Source organism: Prionailurus bengalensis, chromosome D4 (assembly GCF_016509475.1).
Source record: "Prionailurus bengalensis isolate Pbe53 chromosome D4, Fcat_Pben_1.1_paternal_pri, whole genome shotgun sequence".
In the NCBI taxonomy this organism is placed as follows: Eukaryota; Metazoa; Chordata; class Mammalia; order Carnivora; family Felidae; genus Prionailurus; species Prionailurus bengalensis.
In genome coordinates, this window is record NC_057359.1 from 82808621 (window position 1) to 82834852 (window position 26232).

General features: G+C 52.8%; 1 protein-coding gene and 1 pseudogene across 11 annotated transcripts in view; both read right to left on the reverse strand.

The window, feature by feature from the left end:
- The window catches only part of DENND1A (DENN domain containing 1A), a 513010-nt gene that overhangs the window by 74651 nt on the left and 412127 nt on the right, over positions 1 to 26232 (reverse strand). The gene's annotated exons all lie outside the window — the stretch shown is intronic.
- Positions 22127 to 22275, reverse strand: LOC122475532 (annotated as a pseudogene).

A 26232-nucleotide genomic window follows, 5' to 3' on the forward strand; every position in this document is an offset into this window, starting at 1 on the left:
TTACCTTGTCAGCGCTTTGAGTCTCCCCGAACCCCCAGACCCTGTGGGTCCACTGGGACTGTGTGCGTGCGGCTCCGAGAAGTTCTATGTGGCTGGGATGGCAAGACTCCGGGGAGGAAATCTGTGCAGGCCTTCTCTGCTCATGCACACGCTCCATCCTGGATGGATGCCCCCTCGGGCTACTTTTACCGAACACAAGTTTGAAGGTAAAATTAAGAATTTCAAGATGGCAGAAAAGCATAAAAGTGGGCACAGGACTGACACTTCTCCCCTTTCCCTTTACGGGATAAATACTCAGTAGGGGCTCTGGAGGTTGACCTCTGTTTGCCATCTGACTTAGTAACAGCAGCCTAGAATAGCTTCAAGCAAGTTTTGGGCCCATGGAGGTGGGGTTTCTAAACTCGTGCGCAGGACGCTTCCCCAGCTGAATTTTCTGGCTACGACATCCTGTCTACTTCATCCACACACTCATCTCCTGCCCCAGAGACTCTGGACTGCCCGCCACACCCAACCTCTCCCCGCACACGCACTCCTCTGGCTTCCTTCTTCACTTTACGTCCTCTGAGAACCTTGCCTGATGCCTTCAGGGGGAAAGAAGCCCTCAGTTCCACCCGGCGCCTCCACACCAACGCCACCTGGGCCAGCCGACACCCCCAACGTGCTGCAGGCTCCCCGGAGGGCGGGCTACCCTCAGGACCGGGCATGTGGCGTCAGCTGCACGAAGAGGCAGGCAGGGGAGTGGGACACGGAGCCGGGTTCCAGTCCTGGCTCTGCCCTGTGGGCAAATGACGCAGATGACAGCAGCTCTCAGATCCTCACTCTCCCGCCAGCCTCAGGGGGGGTGCCAGGGGTTACACTGGGAAGGATGCAGTGCTGTGGTCAATTGTGCTCGACCCTGGCCACGCACTGGAATCACCATGGGTGCCTTTCAAATCCCCATGCCACAGGGCCACTGTTTCTTTTTTTTTTAAACAACTTTTTAATGTTTATTTATTTTTGAGAGAGAGAGACAGAGCGTGAGTGGGGGAGGGGCAAAGAGAGAGGGAGACGCAGAATCTGAAGCAGGCTGCAGGTTCTGAGCTGTCAGCACAGAGCCCGACGTGGGGCTCAAACCCACAAACCGCGAGATCATGACCTGAGCCGAAGTCAGACGCTTAACTGAGTCACCCAGGCACCATTACGAGGCCGCAGTTCCTAAAACTCTCCAGGACTCCAACGTACTCGAGGCGGATAATCACTGCTGTAGGTACAAGAGACTAGCACAGCGCCTAGCCCAATCAACATTCAGTTTTTAAAATGTACGAATGAGGAAAATTGGAAAATCTGGCCCCATCTATCACCAGCAGTCCCAACGTGGTTGCATCTTGTTTCAATACCTCCACGTTCCTAATAAAACACCCGAGTCCCTGGCTAAAGTGCAGCACAGCCAGGAACCCTGTTCTGAAGTGTGCAAAGGGGGCTTCCACAGCCCCTGGCGGGTAGCTAGTACTACCCCACAGGCCACGCTGGGAATCTCACGCTGAGCCCCCTGCCCAGGGCCACGGTGCTGCTCCCAGAGCTGGGTCCCAGGGGCCGCTCTTCACACGGTCCGCTGTGGCAGCTGCCAAGAAACCAGGGTGAGTTCCCAGCCAACACAGGAAAGGCTTAGCGTGGTGTCTCGCCTAGAGAATGCCGAACCCTTCCTGGAGGCAGAGGAGGAGGGGTGGGGCGGCAGGGTTAGAGTACTATAATTTCAGGTTAGCCACAGCAGCCACAAGTCCGGGAGAAAGGGGCCCGAGGTCGGCCGAGCTCTCGCCGTGGACCTACCTGACCCTCACCCTGACTGAATCCTCACCAGAGCTCACAAACGTTTATACAGGCCTCCCATTCCACAGATGAGGAACGGACGCCCACGCGGGCGAAGTGTTTTTGCTTGAGGTCCTCCCGGGGTGGGTGGGTCCGAACGACTCCCAAGTCCACACACGCTCTCCCCTCACCAAAGTGGGCCTGGCAGGGTGGGTGCGACACGGCTACAGTCGGACGGTTCAGGCTGGCCCGGGCTGAGCCACGGTCTGGGGTGACGGGACCGAGATAGCTTTGTGAACCATTTGTGCGGCGGTCCAGGCACGCCAGGGGCAGACTCCCAGCCTGGGCCCCTGTCACTGTAACAAGCCCTAAACAAAGAATCAATGTGTCCCTGGGAGGCCGCCTCGCCGTTCGGATGATTTAAGTCAGGGGGAATGTGGGTGCCCAACAAGAGCTCCTCTGCTGATTTGCACGGGGCAGGGGCTGCCGGGATGACAGCATTTGCCCGTCCCGGCCAGCCGCTCCGGTATTGACAGAAACCCCCACACACACACTCGCTAGATTACAGTAAAGACATTCAAATCACAGGCGCGTCGGCCCACGCCTGGCTCCTCTGTGCCAGCAGCCCCTTCCTTCTGCATTAACCGAGACAAACAGGGAGAAGTCAGGAAATTCTGATTAGCACGGGAACGGCAGATGAGCGGGGAGGCCTGTGGAAGCTGAGGCACAATGAAGAGGGTCTCCGTGCATACTGGCTTAAGATTTGCTTTCCGTAAGAAATGCAGATGGGAATCGGCTCTACTAGGAAAGCAGGTGCAGTGATTAAAACCAGCTCCCGCTCACTGAGCGCTGCCCCCCGTGCTAGGTGGTTTCACATGCATTATCTCACTTACTGTTCCCGGCAAGCCCGCGAGGTTAGGTGGAGGTATGATCTCCATTTTACAGACAAGGATATTGAGGCTCCCGTAGCCGAGTGCAGAGCCAGAGTGGGAAGCAAAGTCACACGATGGCATTTGACCAAGCAGCCGCCCGCGGGGGGGGGGGTGCTCTAGCAGTTTAAAGAGATAGATCGGAAGGCGGCGAGGAAGAGAGCGGGCTTCGGAGAATCGAGCGTGTTCTGGCTCCACGATGGGCTTGCGGAAGCCATCTCACCACCTGGAGCCCCTGTCTGCTTCCCGATACGCGGGGAATGATACCTGCCGCGCGCTCTAACCACCCAGTCCCATTATGGTGGCAGGTCCAAGAACGGTGCTCGGCTGGAAGTGAGAGAAAGCTGGTGGCCGTCCCCTTGCTGCAGGAGAGCGAAAGCTCCCCTCCCCGGTACGGACCCTGCACCGGACATGCCGAGATCACGGTGTCTAACTCCTGTTTGCTCAGCCGTCTTGGCCACACCAGACTTTGCCTGTCACTGAGAGCCAGATTCTGGGTTTAACACAGTGATGGTCACATCCCTAAGTCCCAGGAAAGGAGGTGCTAAACTGATTGGAGAAGAGGGTTTCGGCTTCCTGAGAGCGAGGAGAAGATGACTTCAGGGAGCTTACTGCAGAGACGGTGGCCTTGAAGGCCTGCTGGGTCCCCGGGACAGAAGACAGTGGGCCTGAAAGTGACCGGCAGGAAGGCTAACAGTAGTTGTAGGCGCAGGAAAATGGGGGACTCATGGGTCATGAGGCTAAAGGACGTGGAGATAAAACTGAGGAAGCACAAATAAGTCTGTGGGAAGGAAAAATCCCAAGCCTCTGAGGTGAGTGCTGCCCGCCAGTCCGCAAGGCCCTCCGGATGGTCCTCCGGAGCAGCACTGTCTGCACTCTGAGTTCTCGGGCTCACTGGCTGCTTCACTCAGGATCACCCCTCTCCCGAAGGTCACTGATCCAGGCCCGATCTCTGGTGCCTGGTGGGGGCTCGTGCCCAGGCGGCTTCGGCAGCGAGCTTTTAGCCATGAACGGGTGGCAGCAATGTGAAGGCGAAATAACCCAAGAGGCGTCAAAGCACCCAACTCCGGGGGCGCCTGGGTGGCTCAGTCGGTTAAGTGTCCGACTTCGGCTCGGGTCATGATCTCACGGTCCGTGAGTTCGAGCCCCCCTTCGGGCTCTGTGCTGACCGCTCAGAGCCTGGAGCCTGTTTCAGATTCTGTGTCTCCCTGTCTCTCTGATCCTCCCCTGTTCATGCTCTGTCTCTGTCTCAAAAATAAATAAACGTTAAAAAAAAAATTAAAAAAAAAACAACCCAACTCGGCCTTGACTCCTTTTCTTTGCTCAGGCCTCAGTTTCTTCATCTGTAAAATGGGAAGGTGCAGAGCTGGGAACGGAGAACGAACTCGAGTGGGAAAGACGGCTCTACTTACTGCATCTGGAATGTGGTGGATAGCCTAAACCCTCTGAGGCCGTTTTCTCATTCATAAAATGGAGGAGATACTTCCCCGCAGGGCTGCGTGGGATCAGCAGGTGATTCACATAAGCTGCTTGGCTCAGGGCTTGACCTCTAGAGGGGCTGAACATTTATCAGTCTTCTGCCCCAAATGACGGTTCTCCGCCCAAAACATGCTTTCAGCTTCGTTTCAGGGCATGGGACGTGCACTGCCTGCCCAGGACACGTGTGGGGGTCGCTGGAGTCAAGACCATGACTCAGAGCAAGGAGAAGAGGCACCACCACCAAAGCTGCCGTCTGCCACCGACCGGGCCCAGCAGGCACAGGCTAACTGTGGTTGAGGGTTGGACCTGAATAACCCTATTAAGAGAGGCTCTTTTATCCCTCATCTTACAGAGAGAGGGGATCTGACTTGCCCAAGGCCACAGAGCTGGGGAGAGCCAGAACTGTACTTGAAGTCAATTCTGTCTGACCCCAAAGCCCAAGCAGACTCTTCCCATGACACCCCAAGGCACTCTGAGCATGCTCAGTTGCCCAAACATATTTTTTTTCTCCTTCGGGTTTCTGGGGATTTCAAGATACAGCTGATTTCCCACACAAAAATGTCCTTTTCCACATAGTGCAGCTCCAGTCCAAGGAGTCCGGTGTCTCTAGGTGGGGATTATGTGTGGTCGGGGGACTCAAAAGAGGCTCAGTGCAGCCCAGAGCTCCACGAATGGGGAAGCCAGTGAGCCTCTGTGAGCATCACTTTCCTCATCTGTAAATTGGGGATATTACCTACGTCCTATTGAGAGTTTTGAAATGATACAGTATTTGTCAAGGTGACACTACTGAGTAGCACACAGCAGGCGCTTAATGGAGGTCGAAGTCCTAACAGCTCTTTCAGATGCCCTGTGAGAGCTGGGTGTTACATTTGTTGGGACCTTTTTCTTTTTAGGTTTATTTTTTTGAGAGAGAGAGGAGAGAGAGAGAGAGAGAGAGAGAGAGAGAGAGAGAGAGAGAGAGAGAGTAGGGGAGGGGCAGAGAGACAGGGAGAGAGAGACAACCCCAAGCAGGCTCCATGCTCATGGCACAGTGCTTGATGTGGGGCTCAAACTCACAAAACATGAGATCATGACCTGAGCCAAAGTTGGACGCTTACCCGACTGAGCCACCCAGCCGCCTCTTGTCGGGACCTTCTGTACCTTTCACTCAACAAAAACTTGTGACAGGGGTGCTGAGACAGCACTGCCAGGTGGCTCTGTTGGGCGGGGGTGGGGGGTGTCCAAGAAAGGCCACACGGGGAAAGAGGTGCCGTAAAAATTGGGGAGCAGGGACTCACTAGATGGAAAAGCAGAGGACAGCGTGAGCAGGAGTGGGGCTGTGACAAGGCCCCGTGATGGGGCACAGTGAGGAGCTGGTGTCCTTGGGGCTGGAGGGGCACATCACAGGTGGGACAAGTGAGATGCTGACACTCTCCTTCTTCACTTGGGGGCATCTTCACTGAGAAGCGGGGGATGCCGGACCCCAGAACACACACACGCTCGGCATATGCCGGGAGCTGCTGCCCGAGCGACCCGCCCGGCCCTGAACCGAGCCTCCTGTGTCCAAAGAGCAGACCTCATCCACAGGGACGACTGCCGAAGGGGCTTCGTTTACTTGGAGCCTCGCCCCTGAAAGCACCCCCTGTAGGCCTGGCCGCTGCAACGGCCACCACGTCACGCCCCCTTCCCAGCTCCCAGCGCCTGCGCGTCCAGGCGGGGTGCGGAGTTGGAGAGACGTGCTCCAAGTGTGGCCCTGTGCGGCACGTCAACCGCGGCTCCAAGCCTCCTCAAATGCCCTGCACTCCCGCAACACAGAGCCGGCCGTCCAGACTGGTCGCTGGCTCCCGCCTCCGCACGCGCTGTGCCCTCTGCCAGGAGGGCCTCCTGCTTTCTCAGGCTGCAGAAGTCCCCCTCATCCTTCAAGCCTTAACTTGGGGACGGCTGCCCCGGACGCACCACCTCGCCTCCCTCCTGCCTGGGCTCGGGTTTAGGTGTCCCTGCTCCGGGGTCCACAGCTCCTGTGCTCACCTCCACCCTGGGACTCGCAGCCGTATCTGCACTGCCCATCTGCCTGTCAGTTCCCTCGCTAGATGGCGGGCTCCTCGACGGTGCGGGCAGCGGCTTATTTGTCTCTGCCATCGCCGGTTCCTAGCACGGGGCCCGGGTCAGCGCAGACAATCCCGTGCTTGTTGGATGAATTATTCACCACAGACAAGGCAACAGGAGCATTTCTGAGGAAGAGGCCAATGGGGTGGAGAGCAAGACAGACAGACTGAGGACGGGAAGAAGAGGGCTGGCGGGAGGGAGGAAGGGAGACGAGAGAGCGCGGTGTGTGCGCAAGGAGGGGCCGAGGAGGGAGGCGGGAGGCCGGGAACACCGTCTAATTAGACCACATGTGCAGAACAGCATCTGGCTCAAAGCACAGCAGTTTCCACCGCTCCTGGAGTTGTCGTGGAGACAACCACATGACCAGCCTGGAGCGGAGACTCAGGGGCAGCAATCCAGATGCACTCGTAACATATTCTGACAGAGAGCAGATGGGCAGCTATTTGCAGGGCCAAAAAATGCCAACTCCGCTCCCCTCCAGACCTGCGTGCCCTCACTGATCATTTTCATCTTGTAAAGTCATTCTCATCTGCCCTGGAACCACCAGTTCCGCCCATGTAGGAATCCGTGTGAAAGCTGCTATTTTTGTAGTTCTCCGACCATCACAACTTCCGGCCTGCTCCTATGGGTGAGGAAATGTCACCGCCTTTAACGGGGGGGATGCTCGGCAGCTGGGCTCCACTTGCCATCGGCTCCACCCCCCACCCCTATCTCTTTCTCGATGAAAAGGGTCTAAATTCCTCACTCTTTGGGCCCTACAGAACAGATCCAGACCTGGGAGCAACGTTGTGTGAGTGTGCAGAAAACACGAGCTTTGAGGCGGAGCACTGGCCGGCCAGGTATTCACCTTGGGTATGCACTCGGTCCCTCTGAGCTCAGTTTACTTCTCTGTGAAACGGGCCTCTGTAACACCTACTTTCAGAAGACTATTACAAGGATTAAATAATTACAGAAGATCCCTGAAAATTATAAAACTCTACATACATTTTTTTTACTGGGATAAAATTTCTTCACAAACCTCAAAAATTTTAAGTAGAAAGACTTACCAGCAGAGTCCTAGGAAAATGACAAAATCTTAGGCTCCGTATGAAACCATACTTTTTTGCCCACATGTGTGGCAAATGTCTCTCATTAAGGTCTCCGCTGAGGTGAGAAAACACCTCGTGTTGGAGAGTCAAGCTGGGTTTGAATTCTGGCTCTGACACTTAGCGATGTGATCTTGAGCATGTAACTTAAAACTCTGTACAGCCTCAGTTTCTTCATCTACAAAATGGGAATAATCATTCTTATCTCCCGTGAGCGAATTCCACTTGCGAGAATTAATTGGGACGATATATGCAAACTGCCCAGCACGTAGTAGGCACTCGGTAAATGTCAGTTCCATTTTCCTTCTCTATTGGCTGTGTAGTCTTGGGGAAACACTCGTCTTTTCTGAGCCTCGGTGTCCTCTTCCGGAAGAGGAGGGCAAGAGGACCTACCTTGTCATGTTGCTGTTGTGTGGCTTAAAGGGAAGAATGAACATAAAACCAGACGTGAGCATCCAGCAAGCGACTGTTGCTGTGATCCCCCCTCACCCTTACTGGAGAAATCCTTCACCCTTTTGGGAAAAATCATGTCTTTTATGTGGGTCCAGCCCGGGGCACGGATGCCACATGGTCACAAGAGAAATGCATTTCATTTCTGATGTTGGGGAAGCAGAGTGAAGGAAGGACCCCGAGCGGAGGTGTGGGTGGCCCTGGGCGCACATCAGGACAGCTGTCCACCCAGGCCCCCTGGCCTGCTGCCCGAGTACCGTGCAGCAGGCTCGTGCAGGTGCAGGGAGGCTTATTTATAAAGCACGCAGGGCTTCCCGCTGCCACGTGCTCGCCTGCCATCACAGGTGTGGGGAAGGCCCAGCTAAAAATACTGCTAACGTGGGTTTAATGTCGCCCAGCAGAGACTAATGATTGTTTTAAGTAAATATTAATTATAAGAGTCACCCAGATAGAGTGCTGGAGTTGTGTAAATATTCCCGCATCTACATATGCAGATGAAGAGACCATTTGGGGGAGACAACTTCTTACACACCTCCTCCAAGGAGTTATTTCATGGCTGGTGGACTCTACATATTTGGAGGCGGCTTGGTTAAACTATCTGGGCAGGGTCTTGATGTGCCTGATATAGGGATTCTCTTATTTGAGAGATGATCTTCTCCAGACCAAATAGCTGATTCAGGTCTGCTGGACCCTTTACATGAGAACTTGTCACAATGGAATGCAGAACCCAGATGTGGTTCAAGGTCCAGCAGTCTGAGACGGTGTTCTGGGTCTAGGGCTTGCTAGCCGTGACCCCTTGGGCATGCTCCCCTCTGTCCCCGAGTCTCAGTTTCCACACCTGTATGGGAAGCTAACTTTGATCAGTGGTTCCTACATCTGGTATCACAAAGAGACTCACCTAGGGAGGTTTTTAAATGCAGATTCTGGGCCCCAGTTCGTACCTTTGCAAAGCTGCTTAGATGGTTCTAATGCGTTTGGGAACCTGGGGGGTGGGGGTGGTAGGTATAACAGTAATAAGAGTAACAAACGCCTGTGCGTTCTCTGTGCCGGGTACCTAAGCCTTTTACGTACACCCACTCATGTAATCCTCGTTAACAACCCCGAGATGTAGATAATGCTGCCGTCCCACTTTACAAATGGGAGACTGAGGCACAGAAATGTAAGGCGACTTCCCTGGGTTCACACAGGCAGGATTCACCCCGGGTAGTCTGGCTCTGGTCTGTGCCTGACCTAGACTGTAAGCACCACAAGGGCAGGGGCTCTGCTCCTCTTTTTCATCACCATATCCCCGGTGCCCAGGGCAGAATCTTCTGGAGTAGGTAGTGGACATATTCATTAAACACGTAGGCACTTTTACATAGGCTGTATCACACACTATCCCAAGGAAGCTGGGATCACATCCCTGCATTTTCAGATGAAATCGAGGGCTGGACAGCGCATTAAGCAACTTGAGGCCATTTCACAGTGAGGGCGGGACTGGGATTTGAGGCCAAGCCTGGCTCACTCCTTCATCTCCTGCCATAGCCTAGTGGGACATGGTAGCAAATTCCTGGCTCCATGAGATGGATGTAAGGATTAAATGGACATGAGACGCCGTTATAGACTAAATTGCTTTTCAAATCCTTCTGATTGATGGCCTCGGTTTCTCCCAAGGTGGTTAGCTTCAAAGACAAGGGGGGCTCAATGAACATTTGTTAACTGACTATAAACATACCAATTGTGACTATGACCCCACATCGTTCTTGGGAAAGAGCAGGTTCTCAGAGTCTTTTATATCCTGGGCTCTTTCACTGGGACATGTGGACAATAACAGTCCTAGGTGAGGCCAAGGCCACCGGTCAGTGCCCCAGATGCTGACTTACTAGAACCTGTACTCATGACCTTTCAGCTCCTGACCTCTGTGCCCCAGGTCCCTTCTGTGATAGACAATGTTGAGAGAGGAGGGTGGGACTGTATCTGACCCAGCAGAACTTGGGACAGACCAAGCCCAGATAACCAAACTCCAACTAGCTCTGCAGAAATCCATTGTGAAAACCCAAACCTCCCTTTTACAGTTGCATTATTGAGTCTTGCCAAGGCTTTTGGACATCGTCAACGGGATGTGCATCCAGGGGATGGGCTGAAGTCTGAAGTCTGTGCCTGGGGGCACCACGGTGGCTGTGACTTCCAGCCATTTCCTTGCCTGAGGCTAGTCCATGAAATAAAGACAGCCTGGTTCCCAGGAAATGGTGGGCTCGTCCTAACACCAAGGCTAGCAGGTGTCTTGTCTTTGGGAATATCAAATCACCACGACTGTCCTCCTTTCCTTGATGATGATGATAGCAACAATTTACTGAGTGTGTCTGCTATTCATAAAAAGTATTTATTATAATTAGAGATATACATGTTCAATTGTTTAGAGTAAAGGGCTGATATCTGAACTAACTTTAAAATGCAGTGATTAATGGACAGATAAGTCTATACAAAGTGAGCGTAGTAAAACGTTAATGGTACAGTCTAGATGGTAGGCATGAGAACGTTCACTGTAAAACTCCCGCAAGGGGACACAGAATATCAGACTTTGGAGGGGTGTGGGTGGTAGCAGGATGTGCTGTTCTATAGTCAACTTGTCCTGACGAGACTCCAACCATGACACCGTGTCATCTAATTTACTGCTCATCTAGTGACAGGAGGTATTACAAGTGAGTTATAAATGAAAAACAAACTATCGTACATCTGCTGTGAGCCTCGCACTGTTTAAGCACCGGGCTAGTAATGGCTAAACCAGTCAGGGTCCCTCCCCTGAAAGAGGTGGGGAGATCTCTCTCGCTCTCTCACGTGGGCACATACACAAATGTACATGTGACAAGCACATGGAGGCATCTACTCTCTTTTACAGCTCCAGAAACAAAGCTCTGAAAGGTCAAGGGACTTGCCCAAGACCATGTAATGAGGAGGTGGGGGTGTGGGGTTCACATCTAGGCATGTCTGAGTCTAAGGTCTGGGTTCTTTGCTGTTGCCTGCTACCTTTCAAAAGGCCACTACCATCATCAAATCTCATTTGCTTTTTTTTTTTTAATATTTATTTTCTATTTCTGAGAGAGAGTGTGTGCGTGGGCGGGGGGGACAGAGGATCTAAAGTGGGCTCTGCAATGACAGTAGAGAGCCCGATGTGGGGCTTGAACCTACAAACCACAAGATCCTGACCTGAGAAGTCGGATGCTTAACCAACTGAGCCACCCAGGCACCACAAATCTCATTTGCTCTTGATGAGAGGAGCTACAGGGAAGAGCAGCATCCCAAGGTCACTGCCAAATTTCTAGTCCTTCTTTTCAACCTTGCCCCTCATCAGACTAAGTCCCAGCACACCAGCAATTAACAGTTTGCATTCTTTTCCCTTTCACCCAAAGGGAAACCTTTCGGCTTTTAAGGTGGCTTCCCAATCATTACCGCATTTAATCCTCACGTGACCCTAAAAGATGGCTCTGGAATTCCCGTGGTAGTTAGCAACCCATTTGAACTGTGACAGGCTGTCTGCTCAGGCCTCCACTTCCCTCTGCCCCAGGGCTCCTGGGGGCTGGTCAGTCTGGAGCATCTGGATGAGAGCTGCCCCGACAGTTCCAGGCCTTTCACTGCCCACTGGGTCTGTCTGCCCCACCAGGACCCCAACGGCCTCTTGCCAATAACTTCTCTACAGCGACCAAAGGATTCTCCCTCTTGCTCTGGTCGTACATCGGGAGCCTCCCACTTCTTCCTTTAGAAAGTAACTGCAGGGTAATCTGTGGTCCGGCCAAACACTTCAAGAGTCAAAACCATTTCAAGAACCCTCGGAAAGAGATTTTACCTAGTAATGATGAGGAGAAGGCAAGTGTCAGCTGAACTCGTCTTACTAGCAATTCATTCCCTGTGTGGATAGACCAACACAACACAATACAGCAACAATAAAAGCCAGCTGGTAACTTGGCTATTAGGAACAAAGCTGTTTTAAGAGAAACACAAGATAAGAGATTTTCTGCTTCAGGGCCACCTTCTTTACCTTCTAAAAGCTCTGATCTCCTGAGCCCTCCCTCTGACCTTGTCAGGCCGCCCCGGTTGGTTCGAGGGTCTCGCCCGGTTGCTTCTAGGCTCTCTCCACCCAATGTTGTTGCAGCGCTACCCCGAGGGATCTTCCCAAAGAGTCCCTCTGACCCCCTGATCACATCACACATGCCTAAAGCCCACACTGTTCCTTGCTGTCTTTGTGGGGGCTCCAAGGCTCTTGGTTGGCCTGCGAGCCCCCCGAAGGCCTCTCCAGCCATATTTCCTAACACCGCCCCCTGCAAACCAGACCCAGACATCTCAGTCACCGCACATTGCCTACAGCTTCGGGTACAGGGCACCGTTTCAGACCTTCCTGCTTCTCCCTTTGCCTGGAATGTCCTTTCCTCCCTTCACAAGGCTAACCCCCCAAGCCGTCCCTGTCCCCACGGCCTCCCCACTGTGGAACATCCTCTGGGCTCCCGTGAAACCCGAGCCTGTCTCTACCACATGACATATAGTTACCTGCTTACCCACTGGCCTCCCTCTTGAGGACGTAAGCTCTTTACGGATAGAGAATATCGGTTTGCGATACCTTTCTGAGCACACGGCCTCACACACAGCGGCACTGACTACCTGCGTGTTGAATGACTGAATGAACTAAGCATCCACAATCCTGTATGGGAGTGAGTCCCAGGAAATGAAGTTGATTTCTGAGAAGTAAAAGAATACCAAGATAGTTCGAAACAGACCTGCGCTATCCCAGAATTCTTCCTGAAGCAGACGGTGTCACAGCAAGGCTGCAATTATAGACGTGTGCACACACATGCACACATTGTTTAAAAAAATTCATAGAATGCACTTAACACTGACTTTTTTTTCCTATTGGAAACCTGTTTACAATCTTGTCCACTGTCAGTCTTAAATGTCACTTTTCAGAGAGATGGCTGCTGCCAGGAGAAATTTATTTTCAAATTGAATCACAGCATGTTCATGCAGAGAAGCGCCTCTTTTGAATCTCCAAATTGGAGGGAATTCAGGGAAGAGAAAGCGAGGTGATTAGAATCTGCAGAGGCTGATTCAGAAGGAAAAATTATGAGGCTAAAATATGCATGGGTGAGCTAAACAGCAGTTATTAGTTGGTGGAGACAGTGAAGGCACGGTGGCAGCTACCTAGAAACCTACAGGAGCAGCGACGATGCACAGAAAGCAGTGGCAGTGGGGGAGGGGGGAACGAAATGGCGGGGAGAAGCCTCAGCCACAGGAAGCGCACGTTTACCGAACGCCTGCCTGTGCCGGGTGCTACGGAAGATGGCTTCACGCATGCAGCCTCTGCCCCCCTAGGTGTCATTATTCCCACCGTGAAGGTGAAGACACTGTGGGTCTGAGAGGTTAAGAAACCCAAATAAGGAAACGGTAGGTCAGGTTCCGCCAGCCATGCTGCCACCAGCTAGTGACCAAGAAAGGGTTTGCCGTAGGCATCGCTGTCCCGGCTATTTGCCATATGTGGGGGGATCAAGGAAGGCTTCCTGGAGGAGGAATGCTTGAACTGAATCTGATTACGCTCCTCTGTCCCTGCTCAGAAAAGAGTTGTTAGCTTTTAAGAAAGTGGGTCTCATCTCAGCAAAGCCTCATGAGCAGACCCCCCCCACCCCCGCCCCCGGTGTCATGAGGTTTTGAACACGCCTGTCCTCCATGGCGGATTCTGTGCCCCTGCTGAACCAGTGTGGCCGGCACCTGTGAGCAAAGCGAGCTTGGGCCTGTCTGAACCTAGCTATCTCCCCTGGCAACTGGAGCTGATGCCGCCAACCTCAGGGGGACGCCGCCGGGACTGGAAGCGCTGGTGTGTGGCATCGGCTCAGTATGTAGGTCACCGTTATGTACGTTGTGCGTTCCACGCATGGTAGCTCATTCCCTTGGTCTGGCAAATGTGTACTCATCCTTCAGGACCCGACTCAAAGGACTCTGCCTTCCCAAGTTTGCGGGGTGGTCCTTGCCTTTCGCTCATCGATTCAGCCACAAGTTGCCAGGGTCCTGCTGGGCTCTCACGGTCAGCTACCTGAGGGTAGTAGTCAAGCAACCTCGCGCGGTGCAATTCCCACCTGGGGTAATGGCTTTGAAGGAGTTCCTGCCGCTGGCAGAGCATGTGCCAGGGTGCCAGGATCCGGTCTGGCCCGGAGGCAGCAGAAGTGCTGCCCGGGGGAGTGACGGGTGTGCTGACAGAGGAAGGCACGCAGGACCTCCCCCAGCCTCGGTGGGGTGGAGGGGTGCAAAGGAGCCGAGAACAGGGCCAAACCAGCTGGAATACAGAAACCGAGGGGCAAGGGCGTGAGTCAGGGCGGGGGGGCAGGCTGGGCCCACATCACGCAGGCCCTTCTAGGCCAAGATGTTCTAAAGCAACGGGGAAGCCCTAAAGCTTGGGGGCGAAGGGGGAGGAGTAGATATTTGCACTTCAGGTCATTCTGGCCCCCGGAATGTGTCTGCCAAAGAGGCACAGTGGAAGCAAGGCGCCCGCTGAGATGCCGCCAGGGGAACGCAGGTGAGAGACGCGGAAGCGAGGGGGCAGGAATGGAAACGGAGGGACTCAAGAGCTATTTCAGGAGGTCAGAGTTGACACGGACTGGCACGGCCTAGATCCGGCAGACGGACCATCCCCCCTACCAGGCCGAGGGCCCTGGAGAGGCGGGTGGGACCAGGTGAGAGCCCCGGCGCTCCCCTCCTCCCCGAGAGCCCAGCAGAGGCCCCGAGCAGGGGCTGTCGTGCTCACTGCTAAATCCCCGACCCTGAGGGCAGGGCCTGGCACGCAGAAAGTGCTCTCGCACTGCTCACTGTACGGACCAGGGGCTAGCGAGCCGCTCCAAGGCTAGCAGCTGGGCCCTTCTGCCCGGCTGCCTGATGACCCCTCACGGCATCCCCCAGGGACCCAGGGAACAAGCTCCAAGTAGAGCAAAGCGTGTGCCTTGCATGCTTGCCTCTGTGTGCAGACCATCTCTGTCCGGAAAGGATTGCCAGCCCGGTCCCGGGGGGTGCTGCCAGGCGCCCCGGTTCTTGTCTGACCGAATGCTTGCACACTCAGTTTGCCAGAGTCTGTCCCGCACTCCATCTGTCACGAAGCAGGCGCCCCGAGTCGATCAGCGTCACGTTCCGGGCGGCCGAGGGAGGGCCTTCTGGGGTGGCTCGGGCTCTGAGGTGGGACGGGCTGGGCTGAGGATTTCTGCCGTTCACTCTCCGTGGGACCGTGGGAAAGTTTTTAGCTCTCCCAGCCTCAGCTTGGCGTTTGTAAAATGGGCATAACACAACCTACCTCACAGAGTTGTCGTGCGGGGCAGACTTCATGCAAAGCACCTGACTCGGGGCCAGACATGTAATAGAGGCTCGGTGGTTGGGGGCTGTCACTACTGTCCTTGAGACATGGCTTTGTTTTTATAAAAAAAGGTTCATTCTCTCTCTCCTGGGACTATACAGCAAACTGGTTAGTGCATGTGCTCACCGCATGTAAGCTGTTAGATGTTCTCTTTATTCATCTTAAAGTTCGTCTAAATTGGTTAGAGTGACTCGGCTGTGCTGAGTCGGCTGCTCTGGTTTTTGGGAAGCCTGTGTGCCTGTCCTCAGAGTTTCTTACTCAGCATCCAAAGAGCCCATGCCAGGAAACTCTCTGTTTGCCCTCCAGGACATTTAGTAAGCCCCCATCTAGCAGGCCACACAGTGAAGACAGACAGTTGGACTCCGCGGGCCCACGGGTCTGGGTTTGAATCCCACCCCCCACTACCCAGGGTGGGGCAGCCCAGGGCAACCCTCTCACGCGGGGGCAAAGGGCTGTGGCGAGGACTTGACCCTCAAATCCCAGCGTCCTCTCCTCCATCAGAGCACGAGCAGAGGGAGATCCACCCAGGGATCCCTCCAGCCAGCCCTCACGCACGGTCCCTCCGCTGCCTTAAATCTTTCAGTGGATGTCCTACCTTCAGGCTGGGCGTCCCTCTGTTTGCCAACATTGACCGCAAACCTACTTTAAAAGCCATGCTAGGTCCTGGGGAGGGTGCGGGGACACGGACAGGAAGTCCAAAGTCTTCACCCTGCATCGCAGGGCCTCCTGCTCTGGTCCCGGTCTCCCCTTCCTGCTTTGCTGCCCCATAGCCCGCCCCCCGCCCCCCCAACCCTCGACTTAAGCCATACTAAAGGCTGGCAGGTCTGTGGGTGCACGGGGCATGCTCTCACTTCTGAGTCTTGCTCGGGTTCTTTCTGCTTGGGTAGTCCTTCGATGGTCATCCACCTGCCCGTAACTCCTGCCCGGTCCCAGGCTCACAGCACGAGCTCGCGTCCACCGTGGCCCCCACGGCGTGGCGTGGCGTGGCATGAAACGGAGGCCCTGGGTGAGAGTGGGGAGTACACTGGCCATAGAGGTCAGAACAACTGTCCACGTAGTTTCCTGCCTGTCGTCTCACTAGACTGTGAGCTCCCTGAGGGCAAAAGCTGTGCCTCCGCCATCTAGAGACGACCCACGTGAGTGGCGGAGCCTGGTGCGCTTGAAATGAGCAGCTGTGAGGTCTTGGGGAAATGTGTCTCTTTAAATCAAAAGGCTTCTTGGCGTGGAGAGAGTTAAAATCTGCTCATGCTTATAAACAAGCCCCATCTCCGCTCAGCACTATCACTGGGTGTGAGTCACAAGGCTTAGCAGGTGTGGGCAATAATTAAAGGCTTCAGCAATCTACCTGGGCAAGGTATTTTTGCCTCTTATTCCAAAGAGGAAACTCTCTCTATGGAGAGCAGAGGAGCTCATTAATGAGACTAATTAGGTGTAAAGGGGGTAGAGGCTGGCATCAGCTGCAGCTTGGAGGAGCTAATCATTAAGCTCTGTAATCTCCACTGAACACAAGCAGATCAGGCTCAGGGGCTGCGAGCAGGGCTCCCACACCTGAGTACCTGACCACAGGCTTTGGAGAGGCTGAAGGGCCTTAGCTCTCCCCCCGCCATGCTCCGCCAGGAGACGCACCACAGACACAGACACACACACACACAGACACACACACACACAGACAGCATGGGGTCAGCTTCCAGGGAAAGGAGCCAGACCATCCGAGGAGATGCCTCCCTCTTAGTGTTCACTTATCTTTGAGGAGCATGTACCGGAAGCTGCGCATTGGGTTTTTACCACAAGCTTTCCTAAACCTAAGGAATGGATCAAAGGATCTCCTTCTTGGCTTCCACATGTGGAAGATAAAACCCTCATGCCTCGATTTCCAGATTTTCTAGCCACCACGAACGTTTAGCTAGCACTGGGCACATTTCTCTTTCTGGATCTACCTCCTCCCTGGCCTGTGAGCTCAGTGACCCGCGGACAGGGGAGTGATTCCCCCTGGGATCTTCAGTGGCCGGCCTCCCAAGAAATCATCAATACGGTGGATGTGCGTGGGGTGGCAGGGAGAGAAGAGATGGAGGGGTTCCGGCACTGCCTCTTTTCTCAGCTCTGCGGTGGCTTTGGTCAAGTCACAAACGGGCCCTAATTCCCTCATCTGTAAAAGGAGCATAAGAAAATCACGGCCCAAGAGCATTTTAAAAAAATAATAAATAAACCGTTTGTAAAAGTAGCTCACTTACAATTATCGCGTGTTTAAAACTCCCGTAAAAGGAGAGAGGGGCGGATCATGACGGAAGGGGGAAAATAATTCCAATACAGCCCCCACGCTGGGCTTGAGGTAGCCAAAGGGTAGTCCTCGGGCAAGGTCACAGGAGCGGAGAGACTTACACCTGGGAAACCGGGATCTGGATGCTGGCGCCAGGGAGGGTCTGCACTGTTTTTGTTTTTTTAATTTTATTTATTTATTTTTTTAATGTTATTTTTGAGAAAGAGAAAAACAGAGTGTGGGTAGGGGAAGGGCAGAGAGAGAGTGGAGACACAGAACCCGAGGCAGGCTCCAGGCTCTGAGCTGTCAGCACAGAGCTGGACGCGGGGCTTGAACTCACAGACCGCGAGATCATGACCTGAGCTGAAGCTGGACATTTAACCGACTGAGCCACCCAGGCGCCCCTATGTCTGCACTGTTTACAGAGTTCACTTGCCATGGCTTTTGGGCCCTGCCACCAGCCCACCCAGGAGGCTTCGCATCTCAGCAACATGCCCTCAGAGACTCCTGGGAGGCAGGGAAGGAGGCAGCTTGGCAACCTGTCCCCCCCATGAGATCCACTCCACAGAGCACACCCCACTGATCTTCTACACCTGCAGCCATGTCCAACGGGAGCTCTCAGAAAGTCCTACCAACAGAGCCGCAAGGGTCCAGCTAACAAACTCTGAGGGTCACTTTGCTGGTGATGTCGTCCTTGTCCTTAGAGCCTCAGCTCCGACGCAAGTACCTCGGTGAAGCCCTCCATGATAACCACTTCTCCCTCCGCCCCACCACTGACCTGCTGTCCGGATGCTTCGTTCCCACATTTGTCTCTTCATTCCCATGTGAACGGAAAGTAGCAAAATCCCCTTTTCCGGCTGGGGTTCATCTTGCCAACCCACACCCAGCCAACGGGTGGGCATGTGACCCTGGCCTGACCAATATAAGGACCCATCCTCTGGTCACAGTGATTGGTTCAGGGGGGCCCAGATGTGGCCAAGCTGGGCCAAGCAGGCTCCTATGAATGTGCATGCCTCACTTCAAGCTCTACGGACCACACAGGCCCTCATGCCTCTATCAAAAAGCAAGAGAATGTTTGAAAATAAAAACTGATGGGAAAAGAAGAGCCAAACAGTGGTCAGTGAGAGATTAGCCAACATCACGGGAGCTCCTGAATCCAGCCTGCTCATAGTGAGAGAAGCCTGGGACTTCTCAGTCACATGAGCCAAGAAATTCTCCCTCCTGCCTTTTCTGCCCAAGTTAGGCTGGACTTCTGTCATCTACAACCGAGAGAGGCCAAGCCAGAGTTTAACCAGGTCTAGGGCCGTTTCAGTCTGCTCGCAGGTATGTTTTTCTTCCCTCCTCAATCTCACTGCTGCTACTGTCCTAAATTAGAACAGTCTCCATGGTCATTTCTACCCCCCTCCTGTCTTTTCGTTATAAACCAAAGTCTCAGTTCTTGATATGAGGCAAACAAGGACATGGCAGGGCCCAAGGCTGCTTTCAGATCAATGCCTGTGGCCCCCAAATGGCTCTCCTGGGTGCAGATGTCCTGTGGACACTTTCTGGCCCCACATGCTCCTTATAAAGGCCCCTGTTTGTTTCTCAAAGTTTGTTTGTTTTTGCCCGAAGATCCCTTGGAATGTTTTCCATCATTTTCTTGGTCTGAACAAAAATCACAAAAACATAAATATACACAATATCCTATAATATCAATAGCTTTCAAATAATTGGGAAAAAGAGGAGGGAGGGGGAAACCAAAGATCTGCCCATTGAACAGTATGAAGCACTCTGAAAGCAAATGCTGATACGTTTGCAGCCTTTATGTTGTAACGGATGTATTATAACCCCCTTTTACAGATGTAGAAACTGAGGCTTGAAGAGTGTTAAGTAAGTTGCTTTCTATCACGCTTCTTGGCAAATGCGTCCTTCTCCCCTCTCGAGGCCCAGTTCCAGTAGTGTCTCCCACGTGAACTAAAGCCTCTGTCCTGGAATTCCAGCAAAGTCCCCAATTCCTCCATCCGGCGGTTACCACAGGGTATCCCTCCCGTCGGTTACAGGTGCGCCTCTACCATTAGACAAGATCTCAAGGCAGAGGCTGGATTTCACTCATCTCCACATTCTATCCACCAGCACAGGGCTTGGCCCAGGGCAGGGTTGCAATGAATGTTTGCTGGAGGAAAGAAATGGATGAGGGAGTCGTGATCTGAACCCTGCTGGTTCAAATGTAAGCCAGCCAGGGCTTCCCCTCCCCCAGCTGCCTCCGTGACTGCCAGCACCTCTGAGCCTCCCTCTTGTTCTCCCCGGAGGGAGTCAGGCTGGGTAGTAGAAGTGGTTACAAGACCAGAGGGAGCACGGACAATGGTAATAAATATGTAAAACCCAGAATTCATTACATCCAGCTAATTCTAAATGCAAAGGACACCACGTCTTCTGAGACAGACCCCAATGAAGGAGTCTGGTTTGCAGCGGTTTGAAGAGTGGACCAGAATTGTTTGGTCTGACTCAAGAAATCATGCTCTTCTTGCTGGGCAAGATATTCACAAGGCTCTCCATCCACCACCCCTTACCCCCCACAAGCCTGCCTCAGTTTTAGTTCTGTAAGGGACCCTCCCTATGGTCCTGGAGAGGCCTTGTCACCTGATGGTGCTGGACTAGTGACCCTCATGGCAAGAACTTCAAAATCTTTTATTTATTTATTCATTTTAGTGTTTATGTATTTTTGAGACACAGCACCAGCGAGGGAAGGGCAGAGAGAGAGGGAGACACAGAATCTGAAGCAGGCTCCAGGCTCTGAGCCGTCAGCACAGAGCCCGATGCGGGGCTCGAACTCAAGAACCCGCGAGATCATGACCTGAGCTGAAGTTGGACACCCAAACGACTGAGCCACCTGGGCGCCCCAAGAACTTCAAAGTCTTTAAAGCAGAGGATGTAGTTTTCTTAAAGAGACGGTGTTACAGAGAGATGTCTGCTTACACAAAGTAAGTTCTGTCTTCCCGGAGGGGGGGATGCTTCATAAACTAGAAATAAAGTGAGTGTCCCTCATGCAGTGCACTTGAAAACAGGCACCTTTGTGTAGTGCCTGCCTTCTTTTTCTTCAGCCCCAAAGAAAGGGAGAAAGGGCCTGCCAAGCCACCCAGGAAAAACAGCTAATGCTTACAATTCGGCCAGGCAGGAGGTCTGCAAATGCTCCCCTCTGGCCTCCCACACTCAAAACATTTGCTAGAGTAAAGGCTTCAAAGGTAGAAGTGGGAAAAAGATTTTCCCTCTGCCCTATAACAGCTGAGAGAATATCTTTCTGTTCCCTCTGCGATGCATGCGTGCGAGTGCACACGTGCACACACACACACACACATACGCACACACAAACCACGTGCACACAGCTGCAGAAGAGAACCCAAAGTACACGCCTAGCTAGAAAGGAGGGGACTGGGCTTGAGACTGCAGATGAAGGTCACGCCAAACCATGTGATCTAAAGTCAGAGGCTCAATTCCTAGTTCCAAAAAATATGAAGACGAAAGGAGATTAAGACAGAGGGTGTGGGGGGCACCCGGGTGGCTCAGTCGGCTAAGTGTACCGCTCTTGAATTTGGCTCAGGTCATGATCTCATGGTTCATGGGATGGAGCCCCACCTCGGGCTCCACGCTGACAGTGCAGAGCCTGCTTGGGATTCTTCCTCCCTCTCTCTGCCCCTCCCCTGCTCTCACTCTCTCAAAATAAATAAACTTAAAAAAAAAAAAAAAGACACACAGTGTGGGTAGAAGTGCTCATTGAACTGCCAGCACCGCGGTGGGTACACAAAGGACATGCTCCCACGGACGAATCCTGGCACTTGCTGGATTACACTGATGGGTCTTCATCATCAACTATAGGAAAGACTTGAGGCCCCTATTCCTCCTCCACTAAGTCTCAAGACTCCTTCCCTGTTGACTCTGCCTTAGCGGCATGAGCTCCAAATAAAGTTCTCCACCTGCCTGTGGTACCGAAGGCCCCGGTTAAATCATGTATTATTATTATTTTTTTTAACACAAAGGTGAAGTTCAGACCTTACCAGTCATTAACACTTTAGTGAAAAGGAGTCCATCCATTTGGTGTCTAAAACCAGAAGAAGTCATACCATATTTTGTGTTCCCATTCTTAATAGGGGGTAAGTCAGCTTGGGGGTGAGACTGGGTGGGAGAAGTGGAGGCTACTTTAGATACAACACAGGCTGGTGTTCATGAGACATCTGGAAAAACCCAGTCTTCGTGTGGGCAGAATGGACAAACATGGGCTAAACAACCACAGCTGGATAATGGGTTTGTAGCTGTTGTTAAAACTGTTGGCCAATGTGCTTGGCGGGCAGTAGAACTCTCTACTTTGTTCTAATCTCGACCAACATCATCGATAGTGACTTAGAAACATAGAAAATGCTGATCAGATCTGTAAAGGAGCTGGTGACAGTAAGGATTAAAAAAATTCTCAGGAGACTGGAACCATGGGCTGAAACTAACAAGTTGAGATGTATTTGGGACAAATGTAAATTTCTACACTTAGGTTCAAAAAAATCAACTCTAGATATACTAGTCAAGGCAGACCTGTTTTAAAAGCAGTTTATATGGTAGGTGTAAAAGAGGCAGAATTTTATGTTTGGTATGTGTTCAGCAATGGCCCACGTGTGATACGGTTCAAAAAAAGAATAATGCAACCCGTAACCATTCACAGAAGTAGACAATCTCAGACTGCACTCAAGGGCAGTGGAGTCTAATTGAACAATAATGCGAGTCACATACGTAATTTTAAGTTTACTAAGTAGCAAGTATGGAAAGTAAAAAGAAATGTGGGAAATTCTACACTTGATCTTGGCCAAAAGGCCGAGAAGCAATAGGGAAATTCTGATATATTACATTTTACCCAGCGTATACAACAATTATAATTTCAAGCTGTAATCTATATAGGAAATTATTAATGAGTTTTACATTCTTTTATTCATACTAAGTCTTAGACATCTGGTGTATGTTTTACCCTTACGGCACATCTCCACCCGCACCAGCCACACTTCACGCGCTCAGAGGCCAAACACAGACGGCGGCTCCTGGATTGGACACCGTACGGCTAAAGTAAGGTTGAGGGGTCCACTGAGTTCTGTTCTCGTCAGCCACACCCGGAGCATCTGGTGTTCCAGACATTTGAGGTAGGACAATGGCAAAGCATAGCCCTCCAGAGACCAGGTGAAGAACTGGATGAGAAGGCTCAGTCCAAAAGGACTGTGCCCCTCTAGTACCAGTAGAAAAATCACCAACGATACTGATGTTACGTGACTACCAAGGGAAAAAAACAAAAACAAAAACAAAAAACTAGGACCAGTGGATGAAAACTGTAGGAAGATTTTGGCTCTGTAAAAGTAAGTTTCCCCAACATCAAAGGTGTGCCAGCAGAAGCCAGCTGACCCACAAGAGAGTGATACACGCATCAAAGTTGCCTACCAACTCTGGGATTCAAGGCTTGGAGACACTAAGTACGACCGTCAAGTAAAATGACTGTCTAGCCAACAGACCAGAACATACACACCCAAAGATGTCTTCTCCTTCAAGTAGTCTTCTTGGGAGGGGGCAGGTCTATTCCGGCCAAACCTCACAGGCTGCCTGTATAATTCTGGTTGTGGGAAATAGGGATCGTAGGGCCTTACTTTGTATAGTTCCAGCCCTCAAGGAGCTTGGAAGCGAGTGCCTGCAGTGAACATTCCCAGAGTAATGTTGTCGGCGTGCTGGCCCTCAGCTGACTATGGTGAGCAGAAAGTACTAGACGGGTCTCTGAGGCCCTCTCCACGTAAGACTCTGTGTGAGTGCCCCTCTTGCCATCTCACGGAAAAAGAACACTTCAGTTGCCCTTATGGATTTCCAGGCCGGAGGGGCCTCTGGCTCATCAAAGATCCTGGGAAGCCCAGAGCTCTGCTTTGAAGGTCTCAGTACCCATTGGTCATCTCTACCTGAACGTGCCATGGACACAACAGTAACATGTCCCAGACGCGGCTCCTTCTCTGTTACCCCAACCCTCAACTTGTTCCTCTGTGAGTCCAGATTTGGGGGAGCTCGCCATTAAGCTAGTCAGCCCTCTCTGACCTGGGTGCTGGACCTCAAAACCCTCACGTGGGGGACCTCTCGGGGAAGGACTTCCTTTCCTTTCCCAGATGTTCATACGGGTCGCTGTGTGTCAGGCTCTGTGCTGGGCACCAGGGACCACCAAGGACGCTAATGGGGATGGGGCACCTGTCACTGAGGGGCTTGGACATTAGGTAGAGGCTTGCCTGGGCAGAAAGGAGGCCGGAAAGAAGGCGCCCATCCTACCTGGGCTGTCAGGGTAAGTGTCACAGAGGAACAGAGGGTGGTGACACTGGTACTAAGCTTGGAAAGCCCGGTTCTGCAGACCCCGCGGGGCGTCTCGCCTACAGAGATGAGTAGGAACGCAAGAGGAAGAGCTGGGGCCTTTGGGAACAAGTGTCTCCACAAGGGGCCTGAGGGTGACGAGAGGAGACCGCGAAGTGAAAAGAGATCGCTGACCAGGTCGTGAAGGTCTCGGATGCCCGGCCAAGGAGTTGAGACACTATCCTGTATGGACCAGGGGACAGAGGAGGGTTTTAAGATCACATCTGTCAGGAGTAAGTGTACACTTTTTTATTATAAGAATTTTTTTGTCCTGCCTTCATTTTAGTAAAAATGAAGCATTATGGGGCTGGCAAATCATTTCTGCATCCCAAAGACAGTGCGACATGTGATAATGACTGTGAAGCGCGGCTAAGCCTGTTAGCAAGAATGACCAGGGAGCGAGAGGCAGGAGTGATGCATTACCCTCCACCATCGTCTCTTTGTTTGAGGATCATTAGGAAGGGAACCATTAGAAAAACGCCAGCCAGGTAATAGGAGGGAAACAGGTCTTGGCAGGGCTGTGTTTCCCATGGAGAAATTAGCAAATAAAATTCAGAGAAGAAAGCGGGGGCTTCTGGGCTCACCCCGTGGGGCTCCTGGGGAATAATGGCACATGTGGCTCCCACCTGAGGAACCCTTGATGAGGCAGCAGACGTGTCCGACATTCTGTGACAGGCTTCGGGTGAGCAGAGCGTCCTTCCCAGGCAGGGCCGTGGTCCCCAAGCCCATCACCCCTGGGGCCCTCTTCCAGGCACCGGGTGATGCACCAGGCATGCGTGACGACTAAGGCACCACTTGGTCCCCAGGAAGCTCACACTCCCTGATGTGGTGGTTATCCGAGCCTGGAGAGAGGCAGGGCGGGCCTCGCCTCGTCATCCCCATCCCATAACTCTGGGCCATGGCGGGGAGGGATGCCGTTTACTCACACGCCCATTCCCTGCTACTTGACTTACACCAGGGTCCTCTTGTCATTGCAATCGTTGGAGATCAAGAGCATAAGAGGAGAGGCGACTCACTGGTCAGAATGAAAACCGAGAACTGCCGTTATGGCAGATGGGGGTTATCCAGGGAGTGGGGCTATCACATCAGCAACTCTCTCTGGCTTCCGGTACCCCCAAATCCAAGAGTCTCCCAGGGCGCCTACCTTAGGCCAGGAGCTAGGGAACACAGAGGAGTAATCACAGCCTGTGCCCTAAGCTGTCCCGTTGGGGCTGGCATTTCTAACCGGGGTATGCATACTTGAAGAAATGTAGCTTGGCCAAGGACCTGATTTCTGGGGGTCAGAGTTGGACACACTGCCTTCAGGGCATCTGAGAAGTGCACCCGGGTGATGAAGAGCTGCCTGAGTTACAGGTGGGAAGGGACAGGGTGCGGAGAGCGACGGAGGAGACAGTAGAGGCCAGGAGACCAGAGGGTGACAGCTTGTACCACCATCACTTCACGAACAGCTTCTGGCCCTCTCTCCTGGTGGCAGTTTGGATAAAAAGGAGACATCTCAGGGGGAAGGAGGGTGGTGATCTGTCTCTGGGACTCTAGGAACAGCCCGTCCCGGTTTCTGGGGAGGTGCCCTCCACCAGAGGTGCTACCTCCTAGGGATACAGAACCGGGCAGGTGGCCGGAGGCTCGTCACATTTCCTGGTAGTGTGGCAGGGATTTTCATGTCACCTTGTATTGCTAGAAGAGGTTCCAAAGAGGAGACTGGATCTCCCCCGAGCTTTCCCACTTAGCTGATTCTCACACTGGTTCTCCAAAGGAACCAGGAGCAGTGTGGCATACAGGCCACGGAGTTGGCCTAACTTGAGTCTGACTCTGGATTCTGACACCTACCAGCAGCCAGGGGAACCTGGGCATACGTAACAACGGCATCCTCTTAAATCAAACCTGACCCGTCGTGAGGCTGACAGACAGAGCGGGTGCTACCTCCATTTCACAGATGAGAAAAATGAGGCCAAATGACTTTTGGGGGATTTACATGGCTTTTAGGGAGTAAATCTAGGGCTAGAATCCAGGAACCTTATTGCTGAGTTCAAGATTTGTCCACAGCCTCTCGGGAGCATTGGCCAAAGGTGCCTCAAGGTCGCAGAACACACCCTCGAGAGTGCAGCTAAGAATTCCATTCCAGTTTGGTCCTAGATGGATCATTAAGGCAGCTCCTCCCAGTTCAGACCACCCTGCACGGCAGCCTCTGTCTAGAAGCCCCCGCTCACTTCCTAACTTTGTAGCAAACTCCTACTCGTCTTTCAAGATCAGCCTCTTAGGTTCTCTTCTGAGAAGCCCTCAGGCTTCCCTTCTCTTAAACATCCATCTGTTCCAATCCAGCACCGCCTCATTCTTTCCTTTCCCTTCCCTTCCCCCTCCCTTTCTTTCTTTATGTCTGTCCCTCACAGGACTTGAGGAGCTCAGGGATGAGGGACTGTG